Source organism: Falco biarmicus, chromosome 6, assembly GCF_023638135.1.
Source record: "Falco biarmicus isolate bFalBia1 chromosome 6, bFalBia1.pri, whole genome shotgun sequence".
Taxonomy (NCBI): domain Eukaryota; kingdom Metazoa; phylum Chordata; class Aves; order Falconiformes; family Falconidae; genus Falco; species Falco biarmicus.
The window spans coordinates 78,489,923-78,507,057 of NC_079293.1; the positions used below are offsets into that span (position 1 = coordinate 78,489,923).

The window sequence follows — 17,135 nt, forward strand, 5'->3', positions numbered from 1 at the left end:
TTGTGCAACAGGAAATATTTGCAGACAGTAAAATCTGTTGGGCTCCAGAGCGCTTTCCCAAGGTAAGCAGCAGAACTGGAATCTCCATTCCTTGACTCATCTGTCTGGGCCACATGAGCACTGAAAGTGTGGTGTGGAGAACGCACTCGTACAAGGAGAGAGGCGAGACAGGAACCTTGGTCTTTGCTTTTAACAGCAGTTCTGTGTAAAAGCAGGGACCCAGAACTTGCTAAAAGCTAAGAGCAAGGTTCCATTAGGAGAAGAAAAAGCTGAGATTTAGGGCAAGAAAGCAAATAAAAGCCAGAAAGGTCTTTGTGGTACTCAAGACCCTTCAGTTCCCATCATGATCTCACCCTAAGTGGGTTTCTCTTGTCTTGTTTTCTCCTTTGCAAGTCACAGAAAAAAGCAGTTATGACAGGACTGATTCTTATCTGTCCTCAACTGATGTAAATCAAGAATAATTTCACTGAAATCAGTAGAGCAATGAGAGCTTAAAATGAATTGGGTTCACATTTAGATCCAAAATAATTAAGGATGAAATTATGTTCATCTCCCACTATGGCATCCCATAGGTAAAGTTTTAGGATAGTTTAGAAACAGACTGCCAAAAACTGCATTTGAGACAGAGGCTCATCTCTCAACACCTGTATGTATGGGTGGATTTCTAAAGGACTTCAGGTCCTATCCACCCTTCAATCACTCAAAAGCAGCACCTGAAGGTCAGTTATTCCCCTCAGTCACCTTGCACAGACAATGGTTCAATTCGCCTCAGAGCTGTTGCCTGTTGGACCCCTGCAAAAATGTCAATCTGTCACTCTATTAGATTTCAAGAAATACAGAGTGCAGTTCCAGGCAAACACACTTTCTTCAGCTCCTTAGAGGTGCTGGGAGTGACTCCTGCTACAGCTTCTCTCCTCCCTCTGTTACGTGAGCTCATTAGCCTCTTGGCTACATCTCTGCTAGTACACTAAACCGTTCCAGAGCCCATTCTTCAGCCCTGAAGCCAACTGGCACAGCCTGACACCTACATATTATTAAGCTCTCTTACACTCTGAAACAAGATGGCTGCATCCAAACTGCGTTTTTTCAAGTGCCCTGGCCCATCCTAACTCCCAGCAATGCCCAGAAGATGTCTCAGACCAATCCATGTGTATCACCAGTGTGGTAGCACAGATCATCAAGACCAGCTTACTAGTACAAGTACAAGCCAGCCAAAAGTGAAGAATGCTTTTTGACAGGTCAGTAAGGAGTAGCACAGTACTCAGAAAGAGTCTAAGAGATAGACAGACCCCAAAAAGTATATCCTATTCAACTCAATTTTTTTAAAGATGTGCCTTTCGTATAGGAACTGTGAAACAAACTCTGGGGTTTTACCTAGAAACTGGCTCCAGGCAAAGCTATCAGCAACGTCTCTTGGGTCCCCCATTGCTTATGACAGCAAGACAAGGGATGCCAAGGCTGGACAGGGAGCATGAACTTTCCCCAGCCATGGGAGGTGATGTGCTTTGGCTGGAGGCCAGGGCAAAGGACTGATGTGCTCAGGGTGTGCCCAGAGCTCCCTTGCTCCCTTCCTCATTTTGTGCCTTCTTCCACTGCATTCCCACTGGGGGGGGGACACGGGACACAGGGAGACTACAAAACTGACATCAGATGAGAGAGAGTTGCGGGAGCAACATGAATCAAGCAATGACTTGGAGGTAAACACACTGTACACAAAGCCTTAGGATCATTTTTCCCAGGGCCAACTCCAAGGCTTTTTTCCCCCCACTTGTAATTAGCTGGTGAATAGTGTACATATAATTGACCTTTCTAAATGCTGCTGAGTAGCTGGAGGTGTTGGGAACTAATCCTGCCTGCGAAGACCCTGGGGTTGTGCGGTGCTGACTCTATCTGATGGTGTATAATGCTCTGCAAGTGCTTTTTTTCCCTCAGTTACCGACACATTGAAATTTACTGCCTGTGTCAGTGAGTTCAAGAAAGCCTTTTAACTCTGGAAGCTCTGGGACTCAGCTCCAGCACATGCTTCAGGATTTATCCGTCAGTTTGTTATGCCTTGTTTGTCTAAGAAACAGTCAAGACCGAACGAGTCAGGAATGACAGAAATAGTACATGAAGTCACAGTTGCTCCACTTTTAAGCACAGGCATTTGTGTAATTTTCCTAACAAATAAATAAATATATGTGTGTTTAGCAAGCAAATAAGGAAATGGCAGAGGAAAGGCATCACAGACAGGTTTTACAGATGCCAGCTGATTTGTGCCCGCTCCTCCAAGTGAGTGCAATACCGATTCCCGCAAGTATCGGTTCCTTCTGGTCAGGAAAGTAGTCACTGGGACCATACATACACAAACCCCGCAAACACTACCACAAGCAAGCCCTAGGAAAAACCTGTAAACCCTAAACCAAAGCTGAAAGACAAGCACATAAGTGAAAATGCTGAGCACCCCCTGCTCCTTCCCTCACCTCTGTTCACTGCCTTCCTGGCTGCTGTACAGCCCAACGCTGCTTTCTCCCTCCTTTAAACAGCTCTTTTTTTTTTTTTTTTTTTTTTTTTTTCTCCCCATCAGTCACATCCAGCTACCAGCGTCTGCAAAACAGCACCAACACCAGTGCTCACAGATGCTGACCCCTCCTATGGGGCGAGACCCACTCCGGGCTCCCGCACACGGCGCTCCCCGGCCGCGGTCCCTGCCCCGTCCCTCCCGCACCACAGCCCCGGTACCCCGCAACCGCCTCGCTCCCCACCGCCCGCACGGATGGGGGACCACGGTTACCGGTGACAAAGTTTGCAAGACAGAAGGACGGTTTTGCTCTCACCACCTTAGGTTCGCTGACAGCCTGGGAAGTACAGCCGAGCTGCTCGGAGAGAAGAAAGTTGTTTTACCGTTCGGTTCTTCGTCGTTGCTGGCAGCGGGGCTGGGTGCTGAGCCTGTGGGGATGGCGAGAGCAGGAATGTGGCGTGACAGGCGAGAGCGTGAGGTATGCCCCTGCCTTCTCACATCCTCCCCAAGAGCCGCCAGTCTTGAGGGCGGACGCCTTGTGCGTCTGCAGGCGGAGGGGAGCGCGGAGCGGGCGCGGGAGCGAGTGTCGAGGAGGGCAGCAACAGGAAATGACACAGAAACTTCACCAGGCTCCAATCCAGACTTGGCCCCTGACATGAAAGAAGGGGGAGGCAATTTGGGGGGGGGGGGGAAGAAAAATTTTTCCCCCTCATTAACCAGCCTAAAAATCTGCTGACTGGGAAGAAAAAAAAAAAAAAAAAACAAAAAAAAATACCACACAGCACTGTGACAAGTTTTATTAAAGCAAAGAATGACGCAGGGCGGGGGGGATTCCCGTCAGAGTTTATTTATTTGGGCAGGAGTGGTGTGATGATGTTAGACACTGAGAGCAAAATGCTGTTTTCAGCAGCTGCCTTGCTTTTCTAAACTCCTTGAATGCTCCAGCTTGTGCCTGAGAGCAGCAGGCAGGAAGCAACGGCCCCCCCTTGCACCCCGTGGGTCAGCTGCTGCGACAGCCCGGGTAATTCTGCCTGCGCTTGCAGCCAGTCGCTTCGAAACCCAGCACTGCCCACAGCTCCCGGTGCATGGGGATGGCACAGGAGACGGGCCAGGGCTGCTGGGGTCCTGTGCCCAGCCTGGTGAGGAGCACACGGCTCCACACACCTCGGGGACAAGGCAGGCGGCAGCCCAAGGCGAGACATGATGATGGCATGACCCACAGAAGCAGAAAATCACATGGGCATGTGGTCAGATCTTCTTTGCCTTGATGGATGCAAGATACTGCCTTAATCAAACAAAGCTGGGTGGGTATCTTCCAGCAAGGCAAATCCCCTGAACGCCTCTCTACATGCATGGTGGGATGGTACAACGGCTATTGAACTGGGTGGCAGTTTTTAAAGCATCCTTTAGACCTAACACCTGGCATGCACGTGTCCTTGCAGGCAGCCCAGACCTCCTTGACTTTAGGGTCTCTGCAAATTCCACCTGCCTTTGCAGTAGGCAGTGCCATAAACCCTTTGGCAGGAGCCCATGGGGCTTTCTAAAGGGTCCTCTTGCCTTCCCAATTTGGGACCCATACCACCGCTATAGGGTGGATGAGATGTCCACACAACAGGTCACTATAGACTGAGGAGCAGGTCAAATGGCTACTTTTCACTTGGAAGTAGGTGAATCACCCCTCATGCTGTTCAAAGATGTCCTACCAGATACAGTAAGCTCTAGGGACAGTTGGAACCCAGGTCTAACCTCAGATTCAGCTCTTTCCTGGAAATAAAATATAAGCATAGTCATTCTGGCCACAAATTTGAAAGTGGTGGGAGGTTTTTTTTCCTTAAAATTGAGCTTTCTCAGGCTAAAGATGGCCTCACTGAGACATCTCCACTCTCCAGTCAGTTCAACAGGAATATAATATTACCATTAAAATAAGAACTTTTAAATATTCCTATTTAATGGGGGTATCTTAAGGCCAGGTGAGATCACTCATTTGATCATTTCAGTCACCTGGTCTGACCACCTGCACAGCTGAAGCCACAGAGTGCTATCCCAAACCAAGACCAGAACTGCTACGAATTATGGCACATCTTTCAAGGAGACATCCCACCCTGAATCAGAGACTTTCAGTGAAGGACAATCTACCCCAGGTAAGTTATTTCAGTGGCTATCACCCTGTCAAGAAGAAAGGCTGCCTTTTTATTCTGTATGTGTCTGATCTCACCCTCCCCCCTCAACCATAGCCATCAGTTACTGATCCACTCCAGGAAGCTACAGACGAGGCATGGACAGAGAAGGGCTGCAGCTCACCAAGGTACAGCCCAGCCTCAGTCTACCCTCAGCACAGCTAGAATATTTCAAGCTCAGGCACAGTTGGGGTTCCTGCAGTTGAAAGCACCCAGGCCATGCAGCTCCAAGTGGAAGCTGGAGCCTGCTGTTCCCTCACCACATAGGCTTGACCTTACAAAACCACAGACAAGTTATCTTGTAACCTTGTCCTGAATAAATAAAAGTAGCTGAGCTTTTCTAGTCTCTCACAGTAAAGGCAGACTTTGCGGACAGACCACAAATTGTGCCTGTCACTCTTTTGAGATCCATTTCCATTGCATTAAAGTCCTTTTTGAAATGTGCCTACCAGAACTGGATGTGGTATTACAGTAACGATCTCACCTATGCTGCAAATTTTGAACACACTTAGACCAGTATCCAGTTGCTCCATCAGAAGCATCACTCCCTTCGCTATGCCTTTGTGAATGTGGTAGCGCGTTAACAAGCTGAATTAGGGATTTATTGTTACAGTATCATTTTACTCCAAACTTCAACCTTAAATACAAAACACTTTAAGATTTGGCATTTATACAGTGTTCAACATATGCTTTGATCTAAACAAGGGCTTTGACCTGCCTAACCTTTGGTGTATTTTTTTTCCCCTTGTGAATGACTTGAGCACAATCTTAAGGTATCAGTTGTCACTCCCCTAACAAGAGGTTATTTTCAATTAATCAAAGAAATATAAACAGAGCCTTGTATTGAGTTCAAATAAGCTCAGAACAGTTATGCCCTTAAAACAGATGTCTAAGGCTGTGTCTCCTCTCAGATCAGAGCTGGTGTACTGTCAAGAAGAGGTCTTGCAGATCTGTTTGCTCAACCAACTCAAAAAACTACTATCAGCTCCAAACCCTGACATACTCCAGTGTGGCCCACTGAAATCAGTGAACAGGGCAGCCCATGATGCAGATTAGGGTATCCAGGCCAAAATCAGATTTACAAGGTCTTTATAGATTAGAGAGAACAGCAGAAGGGATTTAGATAGCACCATGCTATTTCAGAGTAAGGATAGCCCTGTATCAAGCCCATCAATACTATGCCAGCTTCCCCATGGTTCTGATCCCGACAAGGTAAAATAACAAAAACAGAAAACCAAGAGACAGTTGGTGCACCTTGTAATGATCTAAACAGAGTCAGGACTGGTCTTTGGCCCTGAGGCCAGCAGCACAGTCCAGCCACATGCACGCTGGAGGCTAAACACAGCCCTATCCAGACCACGTGTTGGGAATGAGCTCTGGCCAATGCTAACGTTCAAGCCATACCAGAGGGCTGCCACTGGGCTGGGATAAACAGGGATCGTGATCAAATTTAAGATCATGGATAAAATTTTCCAGTGGCAGGGCCCTGGTACTATTTAATTCACTTAATTAACTAAAACATAGATAATCCTAGAATGACAAGTTAAAAGAAAGGCCCACAAGGCTTTTGCTTCAACCCAAACCCTCAGATAAATGCAAGTTTGCTCCCGTGAGTCTCAGACTCTTCCACACAGCTTTAACATCCTTACTTCTTGCACTTCAGACACTGACTTTTGTCCATAAGCTGTCCAAGGCAAGGAGCACATCTAACCCTAGAGCTTTACCCTTGCAGTTCAAAGCACTAGCACAACTCCTTAAATCCATGGGGTGAGATGATCTCCACTCAGCTTAGCCATCTCAAAAGCAGATCTGAATTAATACCGTCTTTTTTATTATCTTTTTTTTTTTTTTTTTTAATTAATGCCATCTCTCTGTAGTTAATAAAAAGAAACTGGCACTTGTGAAGGATAATTTGTCTTATCCACAGTTTAAGACAGGTGAGATGAATCACCTCTAGAGCTGCCCCTCCTGCGCCAGGGATTACAGAGGGAGCCCAGCTAATTCTTTCAATCTCTGCACCTAATTTTTCAGTGTCTAACATGGGGGCCAAAAGCAAGATATGTGTTTGCCTGGCATAACAGAGCACAGATTATTCCACATCTATAAAACAAATATGATAATAGTGTCATCATGCCTTTTGATGCCAGAAACAAGTAATCTTGTGTAGCCTCTGAAGGAGGTAGACTCTGATTAGGCCATTAGGTCTCACACAGTTACTGCTGGAGCCCAGTAAGCTGTGTGGCACTAAAGTGTGTCTTCTCAGCAGGGCATCCACTCTGGATTATGAGGTGTCAAGAGAGGGGAGAAGCCACCATTTCTTTCACAGCTCATTATCCTGAGAGTAATAAATGAATTTTCAATGTGAATTAATCTGAGATAGCTTCCTGAACTTGGTTTTGTTGTACATTTATGTGTATAATTAAATATCTCTTTGCTACCTGCCATTTTCTCTATCTAAAACTACTTACTATAATCAGCCAGCTTTTTTGAAAGTTAGTTCTGATAAACTAATCTCACTTAAAATAACACCTGCAGCAGCAACACCTGGAAAAGATATGGGCAACACATTTGAGAGTAGTCACTTTGCAATTAGCTTCCTTGACAATGAACCTCATGTTTCCATTTTTGCCTAAAAAGAAGACTAGCAGCAGGGAAAAGGCATGTTTCAAAAGGACAGCTTTTACCTGTTTATTTGTGAGGATGTGCAACATGCAATGCCTTTCCGATGGTCACTCACCTGTGAGGTGTTTAGGTCTACAAGGTTTACCTGTCCTATCCAGACAAGCAAGTAATGAGATTCTAGAGAGAAATAACACACTTCTGCATTTGGGTGCTACATAAAGGGAGTGAATAAGGTCTTTGTTTTATGTCTTGTGTCGGTTGGTGTTGAGGGTTTTTTTAGTGAGAACTGTCCAGATCTCCATTTGAAATCCAGTGGCATCATGGTCCATGGTGGGAACCAGTGGGATCTGTGGATGAACGACCTGCACTACCCTGAAGAGGGCTATAAGACGGGAACCAATCTTTTTTGTCTCATAGGTAGATCTATAACTAGAGCCACAACACTAACCATATGCCAAAACACTGTTTTTCTTAGCTATACTCTCACCTTGTTTTGTCAAGGGAAACTACTTGTATTTGACAGACTATCTTAAACCACTTACAGTAGGAGGATTAAGTTCTGGTGACTTCAAACAGAAGAAACTGTCTTACAGACAATTTTTTTGTTTAATACCTTTCATTTCACATTAGAATGCCTGAATCCCACAAGCGGAACTGTAACGCCACAGAGGTGGGGCCTTTTCTAGCTTTTGCAGTTTCACAGAGATCACTGCACTTTTCATAGGTTAACATTCGATTACCTGTTATTTTATAAAAAATATTCCTGTACCTTCCCAGGCATGCCTGCTCCTTCCCATGTTTTGGTATTTATGAAGCCAGCTACACAGACTTCACAAGCAAATGACCTTTAAAAATGAATGAACATCTGTAACGTTTACATCCTACGTATATTACAGCAGAGAAAAGTTGTTTTCAGCTTCCTCCCTCTCCCTGCTCCCCACCCAAACAAATAAGACTTGTTTCTCTCAAGTCCATCCCTCTCCAGAAAAATCTGACCTACAAATGGCTTTCTCATAGCTCAGCAGGCCAGTTTAGTCCTCAGATGGATTTATCATTAACCACATAAGCACATGTTGTCCATTCTGTCCAACCTAATGAATGTGCTATAAATAAAGTATCTCTAAAAGCAGGTTTCAACATACTTATCCAAGGTGTTGCTGCAAGTCCTTGTAACTCCCAAAACCACTTATGTTAGAAACATTAATCACATGATTATAATTCAAAGCATCAGCTCTCTACAGCTGTAACTCCCTAGCACTTGACTTTGACTAGACCTCTAACCTCAACTTATCACTTTCAGGCATACTACGTATTTTCTTCTCCAGTCTGTCGCTAATGTAGAAAAGACATGGGAAGTCGGTTTTGAAGGGTATTTTTAACCTAGGAGTGTCTCATCAAAAGGAGAACTTAGTACGGAATCTCTAAAACAAAACCTTGCCTGTTTACTGGGTGCAGAAATCTGAAAATACCACAGTTGCATTTCACCACAACTCATGTCATTTAAAACTGAAGCAATGTAAAGAAAAAGGAAATTCTTTTAGAAAAGATACCGCGAGTGCAATTCCTACCTATGCCACAAACATGTTATATGGTCATAGAATTATCTGTAGAGCTTTGTATTGTCCATCTGGAATGAAGGAAGGTGAATCAAGCATCTACTAATTCCGACTTGCCCTCTCATTCATTCAGAGCGTACATGGACAGTTTGGGTTGTTTTCCACTTATTTCAGCTGACAATATAGAGATCATATTCCATCTTAACCAAAGCTTTTAAAAAGCCAGAGAAACAAAAGATTAATTGTAGGAAATTATTTTTAAACATCATATGATTTAGTTGGGAAATAGAAAGACAAAGATAAAACTCCCAGAAGGACAACCACAGCTAATGAGAGCCTGAGAGGAAATGATCACACATTCTCAGTTCTTCTGATGGATGTTCTTCTAGCTTTATTAATCAGAAGTTTGTGATGTCAATAAATCACTGAAGTATGATAGTAGATGAAGGTGAGTTTGGATGTAAAATGATCCATGATGAAGGATTACAATAAAGGATAAAAAGGAGGGGGAGCCAAATACAGTTTTATAAACTGCATCCTCAGCTTGTGAGGACTTGTAGATAACAAATGTCATTACTTTTCCACATTATCTAGGAGATTAAGAATGTTTCTCAATGTATAACTGCTGGGAAGCCTCTGCAGCACCTTCTCCAGTTACTTTGGGAGAGGTTTACATTACATCAATTGCATTATATTCCCATCACTTATGATTTCCTTTACAAAGAGGAACTTGAAAGTACCCTTCTTCTTTTAACCTCTTTTGGAGGAAGCAGGGTCCAATGGCAGAAAAGGAGAATCCAGGCAAAACACCGTTTTTGACCTTCCAAGGTTTGTCAGATTCTGCTTTGAGATTCGAGCAAGCTTTCTAGTATGACCTTATCCTTCCCAAATTATCCTGCATCACAGAGGTGTCAGCAAGGTCTCTATGCTTCCAATTAGTCTACGTGCAGAGTTGTTGGTTTCTATATTCAGCAAAACCACCCAATTATCAACCTACACGTATCGCAGTTTGCGGTTTTCAAGGAAAGCATTTCCCAGTGCACTTCAGAAGTAAATAAATGCATTTGAGATTCTATTACTGATGAATCAGTTACATTCTCTGCCTTCTACTAGTGGCTTTTATGCTGCAGAATACAGCCCTGGTCATCTGAAGCAAACCAAAGCCATGCTTATATACTGCAAATTCAAAATGGAAGGTTATTTAAAATGAGGCAGTTTGCCAATAAGACAAAATTTGCCTTGAGCAATGAAAGCCAGAGACGTAACAGGCACCTAGGAGAGAAAGGACAGAAGTGCACGGATGCCTTTGAGGATGTTTTCAACTGTAATAAAAATGTGGGTGCTTCCCCATGTAGGTTTTAATCAGGTTTGCCACAACATGGAGAGGTCCCCAGGCTGATGCCCTACCAAGCTGGCAACGATACCTCACACTGCAGGACAGCACTTGGTAGGTAAACACATCAGTTTGGTCCAGCTGCAGTGAAGCTAAGCCAGGGACGTTGCTTCTTGGACTGATAAGCCCTACCGACAGAGCACATGAGCTTGGATGTACTGTGGGTATTGTCTGACTCTATGGAGAGCCAGCCCAGACACCTCCATACCATACTGTATTCTGCAGTAATATGAATTGGTGATTACAGCTGAGTTTTACTAGAGTCCTCAGAGCTTGCCTTGCTGGGACTATAGCTCAGGTGTCTCTGGCACCATCTACCCAAATGCTTCCAACTCTAGTTTGCAGCACCTAACAGTGAGATAGATCAGCTGGGCAGTCAAAAGGAAAGCCTTTGAAGTGGTGAGATACTCCCATAGAAAATAAGGACAATTTATCCCCATAATTACCGCTTCGTACTCCATGGAATAGTGGGGACGGCGTTTCTGTTATTCTGTTCTTGCCAAAGCTTCTGTATATAGCTTTGTTTAAAATGAAGTACTGAAAACACACATCAGTGGACATTAAATTACAGAATTTTCCTCCAGGGTTTCTAAGCCATCATGAGCAAGAACCGGAGACAAGTACATGTTTACATAAATTCTAAGCTGAGATGTGTAATCTTACCCATATAGAAATTGAAAGAGTGGAGAAGAGGGAAAATAAAGAACAAAAGACAAGAAAAAAAAAAAAAAAGCCCTATAAATAAGCTCTAGCATCTGAGAAGAAGCAAGCAGAATACTTGGTGTCCAGTGTTGCTATTTGAGAGCTGCTGTGAATGGATGCACAAATCTGTGGCAAGGAAGTGTCCCAAGGAACACACTCCACGGGAGCAGTCTAACTCATTTCAGGGGGATATGTAAGGCACAGATCTGATTCTTGCCATATGATTTGTGCCAGATGTCTGGCTATAGACAACTGATCACTACCAGAATATCTTAAGATAGTCTTCAGCTGAGACACACCACTTCCACTCCAAGAGAACTTAATTCTTAAAATGCAAAGAATTGAATGCTTGCAGTCAGCACAGGAATAACCTTGAATTACACCTTCATGCTACAAAGCCCCTGCTCTTGAAATATGGAGGCAGCTCAAAGAAATAAAGGGGTATCCAGGCCCTATTTCCATTGCTGGTGAATGAAGTATAGTATAAATTTCTAGTTCTGGATTCAGGCCTGGAAGCACATCTGGAAGTGTCTATCCTTGCATACATTAGATTTGCGCTACAGTAAAGAAACCATGACTTCCACTAATATCATAGATGATGAAGGAAATTCCTGGCCTGAAACTAAATATTATTGTTTATTATGTTGCATTGATACTGACTCCTTAAAAATTGCTGATACCAAAGCCATGAAGTGTCAGCTGCAGAGCCTCAGACTGCCATAGCAATGCTCCTGTGAAGTCAACTGTTTGAAAATTCACCCCTGAGCTAAGTAAGACATTAAAATTTTCCGAAACCACATGGTTGGTCTGCATTTGGCACAACAGCAAAAAATTACACATATCAATCAGGAGTCGCCTTACTGCAATACTCAACCAATATCCCTTACCTGCAGGAGGGAAGGAATTGCAACACAAAAAAAGGAGTTGTCTTTCGCAACACACTACAAGACAAAAGAACAAACACAGCCTTTCTCAGCAAGCCAACCTGGCACAGCAGGCATCGATAAAACACTGGTGGCTTCCAGTGCCAGTGATGTGATGATCATGAAGAAACCTCCTCCTTCCTGGCATGCCATTTGTTGAACTGAATAGCTAGAAAGACCTTTAAAATTTGAGATGGAAATACCTCTGGTGACAGGAACAGCCACACCTCCAGCAGTAGCACTGCTGCTAGGAAGCATTACATAAATGAGTTCATGTCAGGTCACAGTCAGAAGATGGTCAGAAGCAGAAACACTCCAGTGGGCATTATTTTTCCACAGCACAGCCAAAAGCAGGCATGTTTTTAAAAACAGTAAAACACCAGTGTGGTTGCAGACATCATTTACTAATAGCAGGCTGGCTTTGCAGTCAGTTTGCACCACTGACACCAACATCATCTTGGCTGCACTAAGTTGGTCAAAGTGGAAAGTGACATCAATTTTCAAGGAACAGTTATTTAAACTAGAGCACACAACTCACTGGGAGACCTTCTGTGGAAAACTCCATGTTCTTGAAGCCAAAGATCTGTTCCCAAATCCAAATCCACTCAGTAGCTACTTATCCATGAGCACATCCCACGTGCTACAGAGGAAAACATGAGATCAAGAATCCTGTTCTTAAAAATTAAAAAGGTAATAATATACAGAGGAGCGATGAAAGCCTTCATCCCACCTGCATAGCCCTGCTAACGCTTTCTCATTTCTCATCTCTAACAGAGGCTACAGAGGAGAGAGAAACAGAGATTCCCATGAAAGTCAAGACTTTGTGACTCAAAGGGCTCAGCAAGGAGAATGCTCTGTCAGGAACCCACAGAGCAGGAGCAGAGGTTCCCAAACTGAGCTGCATCCCAAGCCCAGAACTGGGAATGCTCATGGTCCTGGAAGTGCACAGGAAAACTCTACCTTGGCACCAAAAGGGCTTCACAGATAGGAAACTTTGGGAACTGCTGCTCTTAAGGGTTTCAGTTAGATGCTTCTAGTCATGTCTTGTTAAGGGTTAATTGCATTCAAAACCTTCAGAGTTGCATTTCTACGCTTAGGAAGGTGATGAATTTGAGCAAGAGGCTTACCGTATAAGCAAGGTGTCAGAAAATATAGGACAAATAAAACCTCTCTGACCTCCCTGAAGCTTATAAACTCTTCCCCAACATGTTACCAGATGGCAAAACCTTCTCAATAACTACAGCGTGCATCAAAACTCGTCATTGCTTAGAAGCATGGTCATGCTCTGTGAGAAATATCACGTATCTCTCAGTAACACAGCTCTTTTTGGCTTTTAGCCATTAACCATTAGCCCATCGGTATACCCAGAAGTCAGCCTTGTCAACATGTTCTGAACTCTGAACTAAGATTCCTGAATCAAATATCCCTTCCTCCTATCCTGTGCCATGGTTACATTTCAACCCAAAATCCCCAGTGCCTCAGAGAAGGAATCTTTCTTCCAACACACAGTAATACAGCTGACACTGACTGCTGATGCTAAGCTCCCATATACAGCTATTTTTGAGTAATGCCTTTCAGGTTGGGCTGGCTAGATGCGTCCAACCATGGGCAGATATTGGCATGGAGATACTGTGACACAAGAAACTCTGCCAGCTGAGAACATCACTGCACATCAAATCTCTCCTCCACCATCTAGTCCAGCTTCCTGAAGAACTCTGAAATCACTTCTGTGCCTTGGTCCTCCTCCTTGTCATCTGGACACCGGACATCTCCAAGAAGACAGTGGTAAGGAGCTATGATCCTCTGGCTCGATGGAAAGAGGAAAAATGGTCTAATAAAATGGTGGAAAGAATTCCTTTAAGCAATGCAGACCACTTGAAATCCCATCCCCTTTCACTAAAAGTACACGGTGCAATTCTTTAGCACCTCCTTTGTGAAATAAAAGTGTGGCTACTTCATAAAAGACAACAAAAAATGTTTCTTTAAATACATTAGCAAGAAAAGGAGGGCTAAGGAGAATCTCCATCCTTTTTTGGATGGGGGGGAAACAATGACAAAGAACGAAGAAAAGGCTGAGATACTTAATGCCCTCTTTTACTAGACTTTAAAGGTAAAACCACTTGTTCCTTGGATACCCAGCCCCCTGAGCTGGAAGACAGGGATGAGAAGCAGAATGAAGCCCCCATAATCTGAGGTGAAATCATTAGCAATACTTAGACACAACAAGTCTATGGGGCCAGATAGGATCCACCCAAGGGTACTGAGGGAGCTGGTGGAAGTGCTCACCAAGCCACTTTCAACCATTTATCAGCAGTCCTGGCTAACTGGGGAGGTCCCAGTTGACTGGAGGTTACACAATGTGATGCCCATCTACAGGAAGGGCCAGCAGGAGGAGCCAGGGAAGTACAGGCCTGTCAGCCTGACCTTAGTGCTGGGGAAGGTTATGGACTAGATCATCTTGAGTGTCATTACATGGCATGTACGTGACAATCAGGTGATCAGGCCCAGCCAGCATGGGTTTGTGAAAGGCAGGTCCTGCTTGACCAACTTCCTCTCCTTCTATGACAAGGTGACTCTCTCAGTGGATGAGGGAAAGGCTGTGGCTGTTGTCTACCTGCACCTCAGGAAAGCCTTTGACACTGTCTCCCGCAGCATTGTCCTGGAGAGACTGGCTGTTGTGGCTTGGCTGGGTGCACTTTATGCCAGATAAAAATCTGGTTGAACGGCCGAGCCCAAAGAGTGGTGGTGGAAGGAGTTCAATCCAGTTGGTGGCTGGTCACAGGCGGTGTTCCCCAGGACTCAGTGCTGCAGCCAGTTCTGTTTAATGTCTTTATCAATGACCTGGATGAGAGGACCGAGTGCACCCTCAGTCAGTTTGCAGATGGCACTGAGTTGGAGGGGAGTGTTGACCTGCTTGAGGGCAGGCAGGCTCTGCAGAGGGATCTGGGCAGGCTGGATCCATGGGCTGAAGCCAACTGTATGAGATTCAACCAGGTTCAGTGCCGGGTCCTGCCCCTGGGTCACAGCAACCCCAGGCAGCGCTACAGGCTGGGGGCAGGGGGCTGGGAAGGTGCCTGGTGGGAAAGGGCCTGGGGGTGCTGGTCAGCAGCCGGCTGGGCATGAGCCAGCTGTGTGCCCAGGTGGCCCAGGTGGCCATCAGCATCCTGGCTGGTATCCGAAAGAGTGTGGCCATCAGGAGCAGGGCAGTGCCCGTCCCCCTGCGCTGGGCACTGGTGAGGCCGCCCCTGGACCCCTGTGTTCAGCTTTGGGCCCCTCACTGCAGGGGGACGTGGAGGGGCTGGAGCGTGTCCAGAGCCGGGCAGGGGGCTGGGGCTGGGGCAGGGGCTGGGGCACAGGGCTGATGAGGAGCAGCTGAGGGAACTGGAGTTGTTTAGTCCAGAGAAAAGGAAGCTCAGGGGGGACCTTATCACTCTCTACAACTCCCTGAGAGGAGGCTGTAGGCAGGTGGGGTCGGTCTCTTCTCCCAAGTAATGAGCAATAGGACAAGAGGAAACAGCCTCAAGTTGTGCCAGGGAAGGTTTAGATTGGAGATTAGGAAAAATGTCTTCACTGAAAGGGTGGTCAAGTGCTGGAACAGGCTGCCCAGGGAGGTGGTTGAGTCACCATCCCTGGGGATATTTGGAAGATGTGTAGATGTGGCACTTAGGGACATGGTTTAGCGATGGACGTGGCAGTGCTGGGTTAACAGTTGGACTCAACAATCTTACAGGGTTTTTTTCAACCTAAATGATTCTATGATTCTAAAATACATAAGAGGATACACATTTCACAAAAACCAAACTGCCTTAAAATCCTATCAAAATAATATGCTGCACTTCAAACACTCCTCCCCAGAGGGGAGTCTGTGAAAACAATAGTTGAAAGATGCATAATCATTTTGGTTTTAATGCACTGCTGGAAGATGTTCAAATGCTCGTCTGATGGGTGCAGGAATAGAACAGAAAATAAAATAGTTCAGGCCAGGTCAGGTGATCTTCCTAAAGATTCCTCCTGTCTGTTTTCTGAAAAGGCACATACCCAAGAGATTCTGTACGCAAACTGCTACTCAGAAGGGAGTATGATACAATAATAAAAACCAACAGACACATTTAGAATAATATTAAAAATTAAAAGCCCTTACGGAAATCCAGTAGCTACTTGTATACATGCCCCCAACTCATTGCTTTCTGTAACTTTGCCTTTCTGTAACTTATGGAAGATTTTAGAAGGCAGTAAATAAATTCATGTTCCACATCCTCCACATATATACATTAAAAAGGGGTAAATAGGCCTATCGTCATAGGCTTGTCTACTGCACATCAGTCCCAGGCAAAAACACAGAACAGCTGTGATGGGACTCAACAAATAAATAATTATTGTCCATCAACGATGTGTAATGGAAAAGGAATCTTGTGAAATTAATCCAGTCTCACATTTTTATGAGGTTGATAAAAGTCAGTACTTTCTGATGAGGTTGATAAAAATAACAGGGTTGATGTAATATGCTTCTGAAAAGCAGCAGATTTGAATGATTGTGTAATAAACATGACTGGTTTAAAATCAACATAGTACAGTGTAGATGGATTGGAGACCAGCTAACTGATACCTTTCCAAATTAAACAGTAAATGGCAAACGTTCACTCAGCAAGTGAAGTTTTGTTCCCATATAGATCCTGGCATACCAGTTGCTATTTAATATTTTTATTGCTGACACAGAAGAAAAAGTTGAATTATTACTTAGTAAGTTTGTGAAATTTTGGGAAGTGGTATGGACCAAAGAGGGCAATAAAGCAAAGCAATCCAGAGAGCAATCCAGTAAACTGCACATAAGCCAACACTATGATTTTCAGTACAGACGTATCCAAAGTCCTGAATGTAAGATTAACAGTGGAGAACTTGCTTCTCAGACATGAGAAAGGAGGCCCGAAGCAAACTGGAAAAAGCCTAGCAAGTTACAGAATCCAGTTGGTTTAATATGGACCGGTTTAAGCCTGACATCTTCAGCAGGGTAATGCACATACTAGAGATGTAATTATCAAGTAGAAGCAGCAAAGAAATTATATATCATCCCAATGTGGCATTAGTGCAACTGCTGCTGATATTCAGAACCTATTTCAGAGGCTGCAGATAGTAAGAAATGGGAAATAATTCAATTAAAAACTTCAAGAATGAATGAAGAATTGGGAAACCTCATTCTGGAGACAGATATGAGAAGATTTACCTTTTTAATTTTATGAATAAAAGGCTGATAGGTTTCTGAAT

The 17,135-nt window shown here is 44.4% G+C and overlaps 1 protein-coding gene across 6 annotated transcripts in view; it reads right to left on the reverse strand.

Moving 5' to 3' along the window:
* Positions 1-17,135, reverse strand: part of EVA1A (eva-1 homolog A, regulator of programmed cell death) — a 224,266-nt gene that overhangs the window by 63,159 nt on the left and 143,972 nt on the right. The window contains exon 1 of one of the 6 annotated variants that reach the window (XM_056344313.1): positions 2,820-3,020. The exons of 3 other annotated variants lie outside the window; for them this stretch is intronic. The gene's annotated coding sequence lies outside the window, so the exon portion shown is untranslated. Of the gene's footprint in view, positions 1-2,773; positions 3,021-17,135 lie in introns of those variants that run through there. 2 more of the 6 variants (XM_056344314.1, XM_056344315.1) reach the window with 2 other exon arrangements.